The sequence below is a fragment of the Giraffa tippelskirchi genome, chromosome 2 (genome assembly GCF_054371585.1).
Source record: "Giraffa tippelskirchi isolate mGirTip1 chromosome 2, T2T-mGirTip1v1.2.pri, whole genome shotgun sequence".
NCBI classification, from domain to species: Eukaryota; Metazoa; Chordata; class Mammalia; order Artiodactyla; family Giraffidae; genus Giraffa; species Giraffa tippelskirchi.
Genome location: NC_137276.1, coordinates 93518024 through 93535916, shown reverse-complemented (window position 1 = coordinate 93535916; position 17893 = coordinate 93518024). Strand labels below are relative to the sequence as shown.

The window sequence follows — 17893 nt, the reverse complement described above, 5'->3', positions numbered from 1 at the left end:
TCTCTGGCTGACTTGACATTTTGTTGGCAGCCTTCAGGGCACGTCACACTTCTCTGGAAAACACTGAGAGCAATTTATAGGCTCTCAGCCCATATAATAAATAGGTTTTCAAAACAATCTCTCTTAAAATATCCAACATGATCTAGACTGGGTGAGATTCGGTTTTTTCTCTGTTGGTTTCCCCTGGAAGATATCACCAAATAATTATAAAGACCATAGGGACTGAGGTAACAGTTCAGTGACCGTAAATCACTGATACTCTGTGACAGGCTTGTCACTGAACGAAAAATATGTTCCAGAAATGACAATACACTGGCATCATATTACTTCTCTCAATCTGGCTTTAAGTCTGGAAGTTCAAAATTCTTGGTCAGTTCGGGTGTGGTGAGTATCTGTACTTTTGCTCTTTACCATCTATCTGTGATGGTACTGGTAACCCCACCCCATCCCTGTATTTCTCTGGGGAATCACCCCCTCCCACACTCAGTCCATGTGCTCTTGGTAGGTTCAGCCAATGCCCAGCTTCAGGAGTGAACATGTAAGTTGGGTCTAAGTCCGCCAGCACACTGCATTCCTCTGGCCACAGCGATTGGCTTAGGAATGGTCACATGACCCAACTCGAGCCAATAAGATGCTGCTAGGGCTTGCCAGGTGGCGCTAGAGGTGAGGAGAAGGAAATGGCAACCCACTCAAGTGTTCTTGCCTGGAGAATCCCAGGGACGGCGGAGCCTCGTGGGCTGCCGCCGTCTGTGGGGTTGCACAGAGTCGGACACGACTGAAGCGACTTAGCAGCAGCAGCAGTAGCAGCTAGAGGTAAAGAACCTGCCTGCCAATACAGGAGACATAAGAGAAGAGAAGCAGGATTGGTCCCTGAGTCGGGAAGATCCCCAGGAAGAGGACATGGCAACCCACTCCAGTATTCTTGCCTGGAGAATTGCCCATTGATAGAGGAACCTGGTGGGCTATAGTTCATGGATGGGGTTGCAAAGAGTCAGACAAGACTGACACAAGCACGTAGGTCTTCTAGGAGAGAGACAAGTGTCTTCATTTCTGGATTTAAACTGTAAGGAGAAAAGAGTTTGAGACTTGTTGCCACCATCATGTTACCATATGGAACCTGAGACTGTCAGCCAAGTCAGAGCTGAAACACGGAGCTGAGATGTGGGGAGAAACTGAGTCTGATATAACAGTGTTTGAATCTTTAAATCCATCTATAACTCTGAAATAAATCCATCTATAGATGTCTGAAACCATCTGGGCGGTTCAGTTAAATGAGTTAAATGAGTCAAAATTTCCTTTTTTCTGCTTAAGCAGGTTTTGAATGGGTATTATTTTACTTCAATCCAAACAAAAAATCCTGAGTGCCCCACCACGTTCACTGATTTTAAGTTTGAAAAATACATTCAGTGACAGTAAAAGTGTAAACTGAGTAACAAAGTGCTTGCATTTCTGTATTTCTTGTGCTCTCACTGGCCAGACTCTTGACAAGGCCAAAGAGAGAAGAGCAAAACCTAAGGGAAGGCTTCCCTCTCAAGACAGGCTGGGACCTGGGACCCTTTGCTGCAGTCCTTGCACCTGGACAAATATCTCCTTGGGCAACAAACTACAAAAAACTACAAGGGACTAAAAATAACTGCATACATGTGCAGTTGGAGTGAATTCTGGACAACAAGATACAAAAATCCCCCCAAAACCCAACTACCACTTATGAAGAACCAGGAGCAAAAATAGGGTACTGTGCATGTCCCCTGCACTCAACACCACCAAAGGGTGGTGAATTGCCACCAAACCACCTAAGCCACCCTCCATCTTGACCCCCTGGACACACCCCTACCCTAACCCTATATAAGGAACCAACTAACACCCTACTCAGGGAGCAAGCAAAGGAATCTGTTGTTTGTTCTCACTCCTTCCTGTAGCTGCAGGAGTCCCAGTAAAGCCCTGCCTGAATATCTTGTCTGACATCTTATCAATTTCTGTTGACTGGGGAGGACCAAGAGTCCTGGTAGGTATCACTCCCACTTCCCCATTTCAGATGGGCCTCTGGAGCAGGGAGCAATCAAATTCAGGGCCTCAAGAGTGCCTCCCATCTCAAAGGGGTGTGGGAATGTGGGGTGAAAAAGGCAGCATGAATTTATGGAAGAAACTCATTCAGAGCCAGAGGTCCACGGCAGAAAGAAGCTGGCTTCCTTCTGACACAGGTCAGGTAAATATTCCTGGCAATTCAAGAGCTGGAAGGCCCTGGACTCCAGGAGAAGGGAGTCTTGTAAATGAAGGAAGAATCTGTATATAAGCAGGAACAGCTTTAGAAAACTGTAAACTGAGCAAAGTTTGGCTCTCACTCACTGAAGCCTGTGTTCCCCTCTCAGCACCTTCTTCCCAGAGGTCCAGGGTTCCAGTGTGGATTCAATCACAAGAGATGGGTTAGGACTCCTTGGCACAAAGGAGCTGGGGATTTATGTGAATGAAGGAACAACAGGAATGGAAAACCAAAGAAAAACAGAGATGATGAGAGGGAGGCCAGCCTTCAGTTCAGCTCCAGAGGTGAAACTTCTCAAGTGTTGAATGACTCCCATCTCTAAACAAGGAACAGAATTCCACCACTAGAGTTGCATTCTTTTAGCCTCTGACTTTAATCTCATTAAAATCCAGATCTCCTTGGAGAGAAAATAACTCAGACTTTAAACTGTTGTCAATCATTTGCTCTTCTTTGTGAAAGCTTTGTTACTAGAGCAGAAAGTGTGGTAACTAAAAACGTAAATACATGAAGAGGATAAGGAAATGGAACATTGTTGAGGGGAAAATGGCATTTGGGCAAGTGGCACAATAAAGTGGGCAGAGCATAGACTTCCAAGTCAGAAGAACCTGGATTCAAATCTTGATTCTATCACTTACTAACTGTTACCTTGGGCTAATTATTTCATTCCTTTGAAATTCAACTACCTTCTTTGTGACACGAGTATATAAATACCTATCTCCTTGCCTTTGATCATTACATCCTCTCTGTCTTGAAAGTCCACATATTCCTTGCCATTTGCCTGGCTATCTTCTATGGAGGCTGTATGTCACCTGTGTCACCTCCTCAGGAAGACTGGATTGGGGAGGCGCCCTGTGTCCTCCCACACAGAACAGAGGCTGCATCAGAGGTAACTCTTGCTATTCTCTAGTGTGACTTCTCCCTCTGAATGTCTCCCAGGATCTGGGTCTTATTCACCAGTGAATACCCAATGCGAGGTAAACTTGAGAAGATCGGGAAAGGGGACCTGAAGAGCCCTCAGCTGGGAGAGATGGGGACATTGGGCTTTCATGGGCCAGGGGAGAAGCAGGGCCCTCTGCAGGATGTTGTCCGTCCACCACACAGAGAAGCAATGTAGGCAGGGCAGAGGGAGACAGATGGGCAGCCACACCACTTCTCCTGTTCCCAAGCCAGCTTCCTAACCTGGAGCAAAAGCCTAAATGAAGACGAGGCAGGAGCTGTGACTCTGCTGTTAGATAAAGTTGAATTCAAGGTCAAAAGCATTGCATGAGGGCAGAAGCAATCACTTCATAATGATGAAGGCCGCAATCCACTTTACAGATAATACTGTCACGAACCATTGGGAATCAAATAACAAAGCATCAACCTTTGTAAAGTAAAACTGCAGGAAATACAAAGAGAAACTGACAAAAATATAAAACTAATAGATTTTTATGTACCTCTTTAGATCTGTAACAGATCAAGTAGATGCAAATGAGGATATAAACTATATGAACTATATAATTGAATTTATGTTTTCTCAGGAAGCTATGGTACATTTATAAAAATTACCATCTTTTAGACATAAATTCCAAGAAGTTGTTATAACGCAAACTACATTCTAAGAATGTAATACAATAAAACAATAATAAGTAGCAAACAGAAACGAAGAAATGCCAGACACATGGAAATTAAGGGGGAAATATCTCTCTTAATTAACCACTGGGTCAAAGATAATAGATAAATTACAATTGTCAAATATCTTAAAAATGAAATAATAGCATCACAAATTAGAACTGGGAGACATTCAAACTGTACCAACAAGGAAACTCATAACTTTAAACACATATTACAACAATAAACAAGAATGAATATAAATTAAATTAGCATGAAACATAAAAAGTTTAAAAAGAAAGAAAAAAGAAGTTCAAGGAAAAATAATTAACTTGTGATCAACAAATAATAGAATTAAAGATTTTTAAGATCAAGTTCTTTAGAGAAAAAAAATCAGCACAACTACAGCAACCCACTCCAGTGTTCTTACCTGGAGAATTCCGTGGACAGAGGATCCTGGCAGGCTACGGTCCATCTGGTCACAAAGAGTCAGACACAACTGAGTGACTTTCACTTTCACAATACATTATTGCTGGGCCTAATTAGGAATGAAAGAAAATGCAAAATTGTAAAAATTAGAAATGAATAAAGAAGAAAACACAAATGCGGAGGAAAATTCAAAGGTATATTTTGCCCAATACTGAGTTAGTAACTTTGAAAATGCGAACAAAAAGTATGATTTTTTAAAGAAAATATAAATTACCAAAACTTCCAAATTAAGGAGAAAATCATGGTAGAAACTAAGAAACATGTCAAAGAGTCACCCTGTCAAGATCTCACATCTGCCCAGAATACTATAGCCAGGTGATTTTACTAATGAATATTTGAGGGGTAGATAATTCTCATATTTTTTTCAAAATTGTTCTAAAGTAGGTCCAAAGTAAGGGAACAAATTCTCTACCACTAGGTGACAGAAGTCACAGGTTCACATTTTAAGAAGAGCATATAAGATGAGAGATACTGTCCTGTCTATAACCGGAAAATATGTCTCACTTTCATACCACAGTTCTGGTATCCTTTGCAGAACCTGAGTTGCCCTTCAAAGCTCTAAAAAATAGACTTTTGACTAGTGTGAGAACACCATGAACAAAAGCATACCTGACGCTGTCCTTCTGTATTTACTGTCCTACATCCTTCTAGTCAAGGACTTTCCAGGTGGCTCAGTGGTAAGGAATCCATCTGCTAATGAAGGAGACGCAAGTTCAATCCCTGAGTTGGGAAGACCCTTTGGAGAAGGAAATGGCTACACACTCGGGTATTCTTGCTTGGAGAATTCCATGGACAGAGGAGCTGAGTGGGCTACAGTCCATGGGGTCACAAAGAGTCAGACACAACTGAACAACTAAGCAACAACAGCAATCCTTCTATTTGAAGCTGAAGCCAGCTGTGCCTGTTGAAATCAGATGAGCACAATTGTCAGTTTGAGTCTAAGACCACGAAGAAAGGCTTTGTCCTTCGTAAGTGTTTTTAAGTTCTTATTTTACTCTTGAAGAAATCCAAATTGGAAGCTGTGGACATACATACTCAAAAAAGGAACATACTTGAAGAAAATGCAATGGCCTCTCTGAAAAACTTGGTGAATTTATGTGCAAGTATGTATTTTATAGTAAAATTTAAATTTAAAGTTTAAGGTACAGGGATTCTGCTTCTGTAACAAAAGTAGCTACTATCAGATAAACTCTCCCACGGATATTAATTATAAACTGAACAAACTTGAAGAAAATCTAATCTACCTGAAAGCATTAAAAAGCAATCAAAACAGGCAGATACTGGAGGAACTTGTTAAAAGAGGACAGCGCTGAATAATGGTTTGTGCATATTTTCACCTTCAGGCTTTCCCCAGTCCATACAAAGCCGGGCTGGAAATCTAGCAAACATCCATAGCCCTGCAGCCTTACCGACTCAGAGGATGGAGTTCATGGCTGCCAGAGTGCCTGGAAAGTAAGAAGGCCACAGAGATAAAGCCTACAATCTGCATGTAAAGCCTACTCAAATCCTCAGTTGACCCATGAATTACATACAAGTGGGAGAAAATACCTGGAGCTTTGGCAGGATTTCCCTTGTGGCTCAGCTGGTAAAGAATTGCCTGCAATGCGGGAGACCTGGGTTTGATCCCTGGGGTGGGAAGATCCCCTGGAGAAGGGAAAGGCTACCCACTCCAGTATTCTGGCCTGGAGAATTCCATGCACTGTATAGTCCCTGGGATCACAACGAGTTGGACACACTGAGCAACTTTCACTTCACTTAATAGTCAAAAGACAGAAAGAACTGAATGCATATTTCAGCTGTTGCCAATCATAGAAGAGATAGAGTTTGGAATCTGAGTTCAAATAAGAAAACTGGTTCCTAAAATTAAAAGCCACCAATCTTTGGAGGAAAATAAGAAAATCTACAGTTTGAACAATGTCTCATCCTAATGTTCAGTATACAGTCTTTTTAATATTTATTTATTTATTTGAATGTATCACTGCAGTTCATGGGCTTGAATCCAGGAATTGAATCCACGTCCCCTTCACTGGAAGGTGGATTCCTAACCACTAGACCACCAGGGAAGTTCCTACAATTATATCTTAACTAGACAATATGAGGAAACAGGAAAATGTGAGCCATAGTTAAGAAAAAATTATCAATCGATATCAACTGAGGAGATGATATTGGAATTACCAGATAAGGATTTTAAAGTCGCTATTATATTTTCAAACTCTTAAAGGTAAATATAAAAATGGATGGACAGAACAGGATCCTCTGCAGAGAAATGTAAAAGAACCAAATAGAAAATTAAAAACTAAAACAGTATAATCTCTGACATAAAAATTTTCTGGATAAGCTTTACAGAAAATTAAAAATAGCAGAAGAAAGAGTCATTGAACTTGAAAGAGATCAATATCAGTTTTCCAAATTGAAAAGCAGAGAGAACAGAGAATTTTTTTTAACGAAAGGGTCGCAGTGTCCTATTCCTATGGGACAATAACAAGCAACTGCAGTCCCAGAAGAAGAGATGGACAACAGGGAAACAAAGGAACATCTGAAAATATGATGGATGAATTTTTTTCAAATTTTGTTAACATCAACTTATAAATTCATGAGGGCTTCCCAGGTGCCACTAGTGGTAAAGAACCCACCTGCCAATGCAGGAGACATAAGAGACGAAGGTTCGGTCTCTGGGTTGGGAAGATCCCCTGGAGAAGGCATGGCAGCCCACTCCAGTATTCTTGCCTGGAGAATCCATGGACAGAGGAGCCTGGCGGGCTACAGTCCATGGGGTTGTACAGAGTCAGACACGACTGAAGTGACTTAGCACGCATAGATTCATGAAGCTCAGAGAAACCAAACCAAAACAAAACAAAAAAAATACTAAGAAAAGCAGAGCTAGGCATGCCATGGTCAAACTGCTTAATCCAAAGATAAGTGAAAAATCTCAAAAGCAGCCACAGAAAACAGTACACTAGATAAAGGAAAAATGTATATGAATAATAACCAGTTCTCTTTAAAAACAACCAAGATCAAAGTACTAAGAAGTGACATCTGTAGAGTGCTGAAAGAAAAAATTCACAGTTTTATATCCTGTGGAAAATATTCCTCAAAAAATAAAAATGAATAAAGACTTTTTTAGATAAACTAAGATTGAGAACATTTGTTATCATGAGAATAATACTTCAAGAAATGCTAAATGAAGTGCTTCAGATGGAAAGGAACTGATATCAGATAGAAATACAAGTCCACACAAAAAGACTGAAGAGAACTGAAATAAAGATATGTGTAAATACAAGATATTATGCAAATCTTAAGATTTAAGTTTATGGCCTACATTTGTTAAATACAATGCACAAAACTCAAAAAAAAAAAATTGTGATTCATTATATTGTATACCTGTAATTTATATAACATTATACATCAACTATACTTCAATTTTTAAAAAGTCAGAGGTTGTCAAACTGAATAAGAACCAATAATATACTGTCAACATGTAATGCACTTTAAATATAAAGGAAAAATAAGTTAAAGGCAAAAAGATTTTGTATTTGTCCATCAAATATTGAACATTAAAAAATTGGTGATTAATTAATATAATGCATATAGCTGATTCAGTCTGTTGTACAGCAGAAATTAATACAACATTGTAAAGCAATTACACTCCAATAAAAAATTAAATTAATACCTATTACAGAAAAAAAGAAGGCCATTATTATGATAAAAAAATCAACTCATTTGGAACTAATAACCACCATATATGTTTATATGCATAATATCTGAGCTTCCAAAATAAAACAAAATCTGACAGAATTAAAGAAATAAATAGATAAAACCATCATCATTGTTGGAGACTTTCAACATACTTCTCTGAGTAATTTATAGAACTAGCCAAAAAAATCACTAAAAATACAGATGATAAGAATATTATCAAGTGCCTTGGACTAAATAATATTTATAAGACAACTGAAGAATGCATGAGTGGGATGTTCTTCAATCTAGACCATAAGTTGGGTAATATAAGGCTTAAGACATTTCAAAACATTGTAATTGCAGAGTATATTCTTGACCATAATACAATTAAATTAGAATCTATGGCAATATATATCTAGAAAAATCTTAAATATTTGAAATTAAACAACATATTTTTGATAACTTTTAAGTCAAAATGAAATTAAGGGGTTACAAGAAAAATTAAAAATATTAAAAACTGAATAATAATGAAAATAAAAGATAACATTTATGGGATATAGCTAAAGAAGTGATTGGGAAGTTTATAGCTTCAAATGCTATTATTAGAAATGGAAGTTTAAATGAATACTCTAAGTTTCCTTAAGAATATAGAAAATGATGAGCATATTAAACCAAAGCAACTAGAAGGAAAGATACAATAAAAAACAAGAATAGAAATCAATAAAATGGAAAACAAATAGCATCAATAAAACAAAGTTTTTTAACTAAGAAATTTAAAAACTGCTAGTGAGAATGACAAGAAAAAAGAGACAAATACAAATTACCAGTTTCAGAAATTGAAACATGGATATCACTATAGATCTTGTAAATACTAAAAAAAAAAGATTATGTACATTATGCCAATACATTCAAGTTAGAAAAAATAGATAAGTTCCTTTATAACCACAACCTACCAAAACTGACAAAATTTAATATATAATATGAAAAGCCCTATAGCTATTAGAGACATTGAATTTATAGTAAAAACAAAAAAAGTTCCTGTAGTGAAGGACAGATGGTCTCTTTTGTGAATTAAAAACATTTTTAAATACCATTTATTGTCTCAATAAAAGCAGGAAATTATTTGATAAAATAACATCCATTAACAACTTTAAAACTTGGAATAGAAGAAACTTATAAAAGTAATATAATTTTAAAACTACAGTTAATATCAACAAAACTACAGTCAACATCACTCTTAAGTGTAAAAGATAGAATACTTTCTCCCTAAGCTTGGGAACAAGGAAAGCATGTCCACTATCACCACCTCTGTTCAGCATTGTACTGGAAGTTCCAGTCAGTGCAATAGGAAAGAAAAAAATGAGATGGAAAAAGTAAAATATTTATGCACAGATGACATGATAGCATAGAAAATCTTAAGAAATCTACAATGAAATTTATTAGGGTTAATAAGTGATTTTAGTGAGTTCATAGGAAACAAATTCAACATACTAAAATCAGGCTCAGCAGAAAACAATCAGAAAATGAAATTAAATTTTCGGTTACAATGCAGTCAACAAACTTATTCCTTTAAGAATATATTTAATATAAAATGTGCAATACCACTGCCATTTTAATGATTCCATTATTTTAATGGAAATAATGGTATCTGGAAGAGGCAGAGAGGCCAGGTGGTAGAAATTAATCACCACAAACAAAGTTGGTGTAACCACTGTGATGGGAAACAGAGATAAAGGGACTACCAATGTTTTAACTCCACGGGACTTTTGGCGATGGATAATTGATCACAGCATTCCTTGAAATGAAAGAGTTTGACAACCTACTGAGGAATTAATGTTATCTACATAGCTGTAAATACTCTAGTTCAGGCAAAAACAAGCCTGATGAATCCCATTACAGAAAATTAGAGCCTACATTGATTCAGAAGCAATGGCTACAAGTCTGGCTATAAGGTCAGTGTTGGGAAAGAAAAGAATTGGTGACCGGGAAGTCTGCAGGGAAAGTTTATGGATGGCCCTCTCAAAATGGGTACAAAATCTGGATATTTATGTCCTATGTGATTGCTCATTCAAAGGCGATTGCTATAATCAAGTGGACAAAATATTGGGTTGGCCAAAATATTCATTCAGGCTTTTCAGGAAGATGTTACAGAAAAACTCTAATGAACTTTTAGCTAACCCAATAGAATCTGTTGATTTGTCAACCTTTTTCCCCGGCCACTTCAGTGCTTGCTCAATGGGCTCCTGAATGCAGCGACAAGGAGGGAAGCTATATGTGAGCTCCAAATGGACCTTCCCTACCAATCCTAACCCACCTAAACTACTGCTGAGAGTGACCTGCCAACAGCAGAGATCAGTGCTGAAATCCCAACATGGCACTGTTCCCTGCAGAGTCGTCCAGTCACCCTGTGGTACTGGGATTGCCATGCTGCCCTTCCATCCTAGAGGGGCAACAATGTGACCTCACTGAATTAGGTCCTTCTACTGAATCCAGATCAGCCCTACTGAGCACACAGCCATCTGTGAACTTAAATGCTTATTCATTATCTCATTAACCATCACCACATTGTTTCTGACCAAATAACTCATTTTCATGGCCAAAGAAGTACAACAGGTGGCTCATGCTCACAGAATTCCAACACATCCTAGCATTTACCCCATCACCTAGAAGCAACTAGACTCAGAATCATGGAACAGCTTGCTGAAGACTCACCACAGAGCTAGCCGGGAAACAATACCTTACAAGACTGGGGTACCCTCCTAAAGGCTCTTTTAGGAGGGTAAACATCCGATAGATGGTAGTTTTCCGCCATCGGTATTGTGCCTGCATCTGAGAATCACAAGGTGAAATAGGAGTAGTTCTTCTCATCAGCATGCCTGGTAATCCACTTAGAGAATTTTTACTTGCTGCCTTACACCTTTGGGTTCTGCTAGCTTAAACAGTCTTAGATTCAAGAGGGAAATCTTGCTGCTAGATGACACATTTCCTTTGACTTAGAAGTCAAGATGGAGATCTGGTTGTGTTGGACTCTGCATGCTGGTGATCCAACAGGCAAAGAAGTGGATCACAATTTTGTCTGGAATGATTAATCCTATCTCTTGAGGAGAAATTTTGTTGCCACAAGGAGCGTCAATGCCTGGAACCCAAGTACTAAACCTTTTCTACCCAGTAAAGACAGTGTTTTCAGTACTGGCAAGTATTCAGATTGTTCCAGTAAATGACATTGACCAATTACTGTTAAGCTAACTCAGGGCTGTCATAAAGTGAGGGCTCTGAATAATAAGGCTAATGTTCCCTTTCATATAACTAACACAAGAGAAATTTGAGGTTTTGAGTGTAGCTTGGAGCTAATACAAAGTCAATAGTTTGTTTACTTAATTCAATCAAGAAAGTACTTAGTTTCCTGTGGAATTCAAAACCTTTCCTTGCAAATTAAACATACGAATATCTCATAAAAAATGTGCCTCACCCTTTGAGAGTATAAATGTCCCCCAAAATTGATTAATGAATAAAAATCACACTAGAATGATTTCATAATAAGGAAACATCACATTGGAAAACCTGGTTCCCAACCCTGAGACATAGTCCCTGTCTTAGTCCATTCACACTGCTATAACCAAAATTACCATAGACGGAGTGGCTTAAATAGCAAACATTTATCTCTCACAGTTCTGGAGTCTGGGAAGTCCAAGATCAAGGCCCAGATGCAGGATCTGGTGAGGACCCATTCCTGCCGTGTTGAGGACAGCAGTCTTTGCTGTGTCCTCACCATGGCAGGAGGGGCAAAGTATTATTTGGTCTCTTTTTAAGGGCACTAATCCTGCTTGTGAACTCTCCACTCTCATGACCTAATCACTTCCCAAGACCCTATCTCCAAATACCATCCCACTGGAGATTAGGTTTTAATGTGTGAATTTTAGTGGGGACACAAACAGTCAGTCTACAGCAGTTCCAGACTGACTCCATGTTTCTTTGAGCCTTACTACATCTTAACTGAGAAAAATTGAAGGCAGAAGGAGAAGGGGATGATAGAGGATGAGATGGTTGGATGGCATCACTGACTTGATGGACATGAGTTTGAGCAAGCTCTGGGAGTTGGTGATGGACAGAAAAGCCAGGCATGCCGCAGTCCATGGGGTTGCAAAGAGTTGAACATGACTGAGCAACTGAACTGAACTGCACATCTTAACTTAAAAGAGCTTCCCAACTGGAGACCTCACAAATTGAACAAAAATGGACTTTTTTTGGCAGAAGGAAGAAGCTCCCCAACACTAGAGGAGTACAGGGAGAAACTGAGGGTTCATGAGTCGGGGATGCTGGGGGAGTGTTCCCGTATCAACAGGGCCTGGAGCAGATGACTGTTGAGGTCTATTCCAGTCCTGCTGGTACAAGCCTTTTATTTTAAGCTTGAGCCAACTGCCAGCCCTCTCCCCACCTTACCTCCTCTCCAACTGCCCCAGAAGTACACTAATCACTATTAAGACTTAGTACTAACACAATGTGGTAGGTTGTGGTTTGGAAACCAAAGATCCATCTAATACTTTGATGTGAAACAGGAACACAGAAGTAGCTTTCCTTTTCCCAAACTGTCACATTAGTTTTATTTACCACAGGCTTACTGCTTCTGGACAGCAGGCTCTAGAAAATTCTAATAGCGATTCCTCAAATGCCAAGCCAGGATGAGAGTCTCTGCAACATCTCACTGGTATGTAAAAATGACCCACAAAATAGGTACTCCTATGGTCATCCTTCCCATTTTATAGGTGAACAAACATCAACTTTAAGAAAGTGATTTCACCCAAAGCTACATAGCTAATTACTAACCACACTGAAGCTCGAATCCAACCAGACTGATGTCAAAGCCCCCAAACTGGAACTGCTGGTCCAGCGGCTACACTTGGCCTGTAAGTCACATCTCTATTCTGCCTCTGAACAAAGTGGTTCACTATTTATCACCTACCATACCCAGCTATGGCTTTCCTTGTGGCTCAGTCAGTAAAGAATGTGTCTGCAATGCAGGAGACTGCCTGCAATGCAGGAGACTTGGGTTTGATCCCTGGGTTGGGAAGATCCCCTGCAGAAGAGAATGGCAATCCACTCCAGTCAGTATTCTTGCCTGGGAAATCTCATGGACAGAGGAGCCTAGTGGGCTACAGTCCATGGGATTGCAAGAGTCAGACACAACTTAGCGACTAAACCACCACCATAGCCAGCCATGGCATAAGATGCCCTACAGCCTTCATTCCCTTAATCCCCACAACCATCCTACGAGGAAGATATTATAATTCCCATTTTACCAAAGAGAAAATTAAGGCATCCAGAACTAAAGCACTCACCCCAAGTAAGAGAGATCTAAGAGGCAGAGGTAGAACCCACAGCCACATCTGGCCAACCCCCAAATTGTCTTCTTTACCCTTTACCAGGTTGCTCTGATTCACATGTACCCATGGGAGCTGGCAGGTTTATTTATAGTGCAGTCGTTCGTGGAGTAAAAAATGAAATATTCCCCCAAGAAAATTAGGAGGCCACAGCCAATAATGACTCCAAAAGAAATATGACTTCAAATGGTGGTATAATCCTGTGCTTTTGATAATTCTCTCAAGGGAAGATGCATTATGCTAGTTTATCACTTTAAATAAATTCTCAGCAACATATTTATCTGCCAGTTTGTATCTGTGGAGACTGTTTTTGCAACATCAGATAAATGAGCAATTAGAGACTTTAAAAGGCTCTTACATGTGGTGGAGCTTATAAACCTGAACTCCCAGGGATGGTAAATGTCACATCAAATGTCTTCAGTATTCATTGCATGTCTACCCTTTGTTTCAACAGCTGTGATATGGCACTCCTTATCCTAATCTGAGGACACCTACCTTCTAGCAGGATGTAATGAGAAAATTGGGGACCTGGGACATAGGTTGCTTGGATTCTAGACCCAGCCATCGGATAAACTTGACCAAGTCAACATTTCTCTCAGTTATTTGTTAATAAAATGAGAGGATTGAAACTAGAGTATTGTTAAGAGCTCTCCAAGGTTTAACATAATGGCTTCACAAATCTATGCTTTGACTATGAGTAGCTTCATTCTTTATAATTCCTTGGCAGGATCCTAAACAAGGGCAAGTATAGCCCAGAATTAGTATTAGTTATCATTGCTGTCATCATTATTATTGGGTGAAGTCAGAAAAAATCTGTTTGCCGCAAAATAAATAGAACCATGATCTAAAATTCTACCATTAGAGATTCATTTCTTTTGAGTTAGGGGGTTTTAAAATATCTCAGACAAAAGAAATGCTCTGAGGCAATGGATTACTTTTAAGAAGCAGAAATCTTCTTGCTTTTAAATGAAATTCTTGAATGTGCCCCTCTATACAAACCATGGGGCTTCCTTGGTGGCTGTAAAGAATCTGGCTGCAATGCATGAGACCCAGTTTCAATCCCTGGGTCAGGAAGATACCCTGCAGAAAAGACTGACTACCCATTCCAGTATTCTTGCCTGGAGAATTCCATGGACAGAGGAGCCTGGCGAGATACAGTCCATGGGGTCACAAAGAGTTGGATACAACTGAGCAACGAACACTTTCATACAAACCATAGGTATTGAATTTTCTGGATAAAGTGAGAAATGGAGTAGGCACGGGGGAATGGGCAGGAATCCCTGAGAGTTCCTCCATTTAGGATTTCCTGAACCCTCACATGGCCCCAATGTACTTCTCCAAAACCTGGGATTCATTGAGCAACCATTAAAACATTTCTATAAGCCACTACCAGCTCACATTCTTTAAAGATTAAAGAACTAATAGAGAGCAAGTTGAGTGATGGGAATGGAGAATGATGGGTGGTTGCTGAGGAGACCAGATTCTGGGATGGAAGGGAGAGGAAAGAAAAACTAACCTGTACTGAGAATCTTCTGTCCACCACATACTTTGCTAGATTCTTTAAATATGTCATAAGGGGAAAGTATTTAAATTAAATACATTCACCAAGGCCAAGTACCCATGCCAATCCTTCTACTTGTGCACTGGACCGATTCCCCTTCTCTACTCAGGAGATTGCTCCAGCAATTCTCCCCTCTCTCCTAATTCAGTCATTTCCCACATGGATCACAGACATGGCTTCTTAACTGCTTCCCCATCCATCTACTGTGTCTATCAACACAGCCACTCTGTCCAGAACCACCGATCATTACGTTCCAAGTAAAAGCCAAAGTCCTTCACATGTGTCCAAGGGCCGCATGCTTAGGGCATGATCCCATCTGACATCTCCTGGTTCACTCCTTCTCTGCTGCAGCCACAGTGCCTTCCTGCTGCTCCTAGAAAATCTCAAGCACACGCTTGCCAAGATGTCTTTGCATTGGTTGTCCTCTCTACCTGGGATAGTCTTCAGTTCCCCAGATAGCCACTTGGCCCACTCCCTACCTTCTTCAAACCTCTCCAATGTCCCCTTCTCACCAAGTTTCCCAATTTAATACTGCAGGCTGCCCACTATCTTGGGCACTTCCACATCCCTTCCTGTTCTGTAAATTCGTTTGTTGAAGTCTCAACCCCCAATAACTCCAAATGGGACTTATATGGAAATAGGGTCATTGTCAATGTAATTAGTTAAGATGAGGTCACACTGGAGCAGAATGGCCCCTAATCTTACTGATGTCCTTAGAAAAAAATAAAATTTGGACACCGAGACACACATGCATAGAGGAAGAATGCCAGGTGAGGATTGCAGTTAAGGTGCCACAAGCCAGGAAACTACCAGAAGCTAGGAGAGTTCCCTGGAACAGATCCTTCTCTAGATTCGGCAGAGGAAGCACGGTCTTGATCCCAGACCTCCAGGCTCTGGACCAGTGAGACAACACATTTCTGTTGTTTACGTCACCTGGTCTGTGACACTTTGTTACAGCAGCCCTAGCTAACTAATACACTTCCTCTGCTCTGCTTTTCCTCTTTCCCACGAAACTTTAATGAATCATCAGATTTACTCATTTATTCCTTTTCATGTCTAGTGTCTGTCTCCCCTTTTTGGACTATCACTTCTGAAGGGGCACAGGTCTTCGTCTACTTTGTTCACTCGTGTATAGGTATTAATATAAAGAATTAAGTGAATGGGCCTCCCTGGTGGCTCAGATGGTAAACAATCTGCCTGCAATGCGGGAGACCTGGGTTCAATCCCTGGGTCAGGAAAATCCCCTGGAGAAGCGAATGGCACCCCATTCCAGTATTCTTGCCTGGAGAATCCAGTGAACAGAAGAGCCTGGTGAGCTACAGTCCACAGGGTCGCAAAGAGTCGGACATGACTGAACGACTAACACACACATTCAGTTATTGAGTGTTAGTCTTTTAGTCATGTCCGGCTACTTGTGACCCCTTGGATTGTAGCCCGCCAGGCTCTCTGTCCATGGGATTCTCCAGGCAAGAATACAGGAGTGGGTTGCCATTTCCTTCTCCAGGGGATCTTCCCAACCCAGGGATCGAACCTGGGTCTCTCATATTGCAGGCAGACTCTTTACCGTCTACACCACTGGGGAAGCCCACACACACAGATTAACTGAATGCTTTCAAATGAAGGATAAATGCACACATTTGCCTCATTTCTTCTATGTTCTCAAGAAACCATCATACAATTCTACCTCCCTCTTCTGTCTTAGCTCTCAGACTGACTCCTTGACCAACACTCTCCCTCACCTTGTGGGCTCTCAGGGTCCATCTTTCTGCCCCTGGGGACAATACCAGCAGGTTGCTAGGGCCTTACAATGAGAAGGTTGTGGCCCAAGATGGTGCAATTAGATTCATGTTGTACATATTTAAACCTCAAAATTACCCTATGAAGCATATGTCATAATCCCATTTCACAAATAAGAAAACTGAGGTTCATAAAAGTTAAGCAACATGCCCACAGCACTCTGCAATTTACGCATGTTGACCTTTCAACCTTCCCTCCTCAACATCTCCTTCCCAGAGATAGGAACAACATTTTATCTTTTTTATTCCGGCTAAGCTGGATCTTCATGGAGGCATTCAGGCTTGGTTATTTTCAACACGGGCTTAGTTGCTCCAAGGCATGTTGGATCCTAGTTCCCTGACCAGGGGTGGAATCTGCATCCCCTACACTGGATGGTGGATTCTTAACCACTAGACTTCCAGGGAAGCATCTATATTGCTGTATCATCAGCTGCTAGGCCAGTCAGGCACACAGGAAGTGCTCCATGCACACTGCTGAACTCTCCGTAGTGATACCACTAGTGACAAAGTTGGACCAGAACACAGTCTGACCCCACAACCGGGGCTCATACTTTCTCAATCCCCAGCCCCAAGGAAACCATGCTAACGCCCCTCTGGACACCCTCTAATATACACTACACATAGTAGACAAATAGGCACACGTCTTTTCTTTCTTTCAAAAAGTATACTCCTGTGTGCATCTTGCTTTTCTCATTCAACATTATTCCCCAAAACTCCTCCAGGTGAATTGGGTTGGCTCTAAATTATTCTTTTTAATGACAGTATGCTATCACAATTCATTCAACCATATGTCATTGTTGAGTATTCATTTTATTTCCAGGATTTCTTTTCTTTTTGTTAGTGTTGCTACATTAAGAATCCTTATACCTATGGAAGATTTCCAGGAGTGAGATGATTATATTAAAAAGTAAATGTGTATATGCTTCTATTTGTTATAATTAAAAATTTCAAACACATAAAAGTCATGGAAATGGTATAAAGGACCCCCATAAGCCTAGTGGCCAGCTTCAGCAGTTATCAGGTCATGGCCAGTCTTTAATCTCTCACCCACTTTCATCTCTTTCATGTAATCTCTTACCCACTTCGCTACAGTCTAGATTATTTGGAGGAAGGGGAACAGATATTTTATCACTTAATCTATAAA

The 17893-nt window shown here is 40.2% G+C and overlaps 1 long non-coding RNA gene across 1 annotated transcript in view; it reads right to left on the bottom strand.

Annotated features, from left to right (window-relative positions):
- Positions 1 to 542: 542 nt before the first annotated feature.
- LOC145539828 (uncharacterized) overlaps positions 543 to 17893 on the bottom strand; it is a 30578-nt gene continuing 13227 nt past the window's right edge. The window contains exons 2-3 of the long non-coding RNA XR_014077984.1: positions 4949 to 5032; positions 543 to 4388 (exon numbers count right to left, since the gene is read on the bottom strand). This is a non-coding gene — a long non-coding RNA (uncharacterized LOC145539828). The remainder of the gene's footprint in view (positions 4389 to 4948; positions 5033 to 17893) is intronic.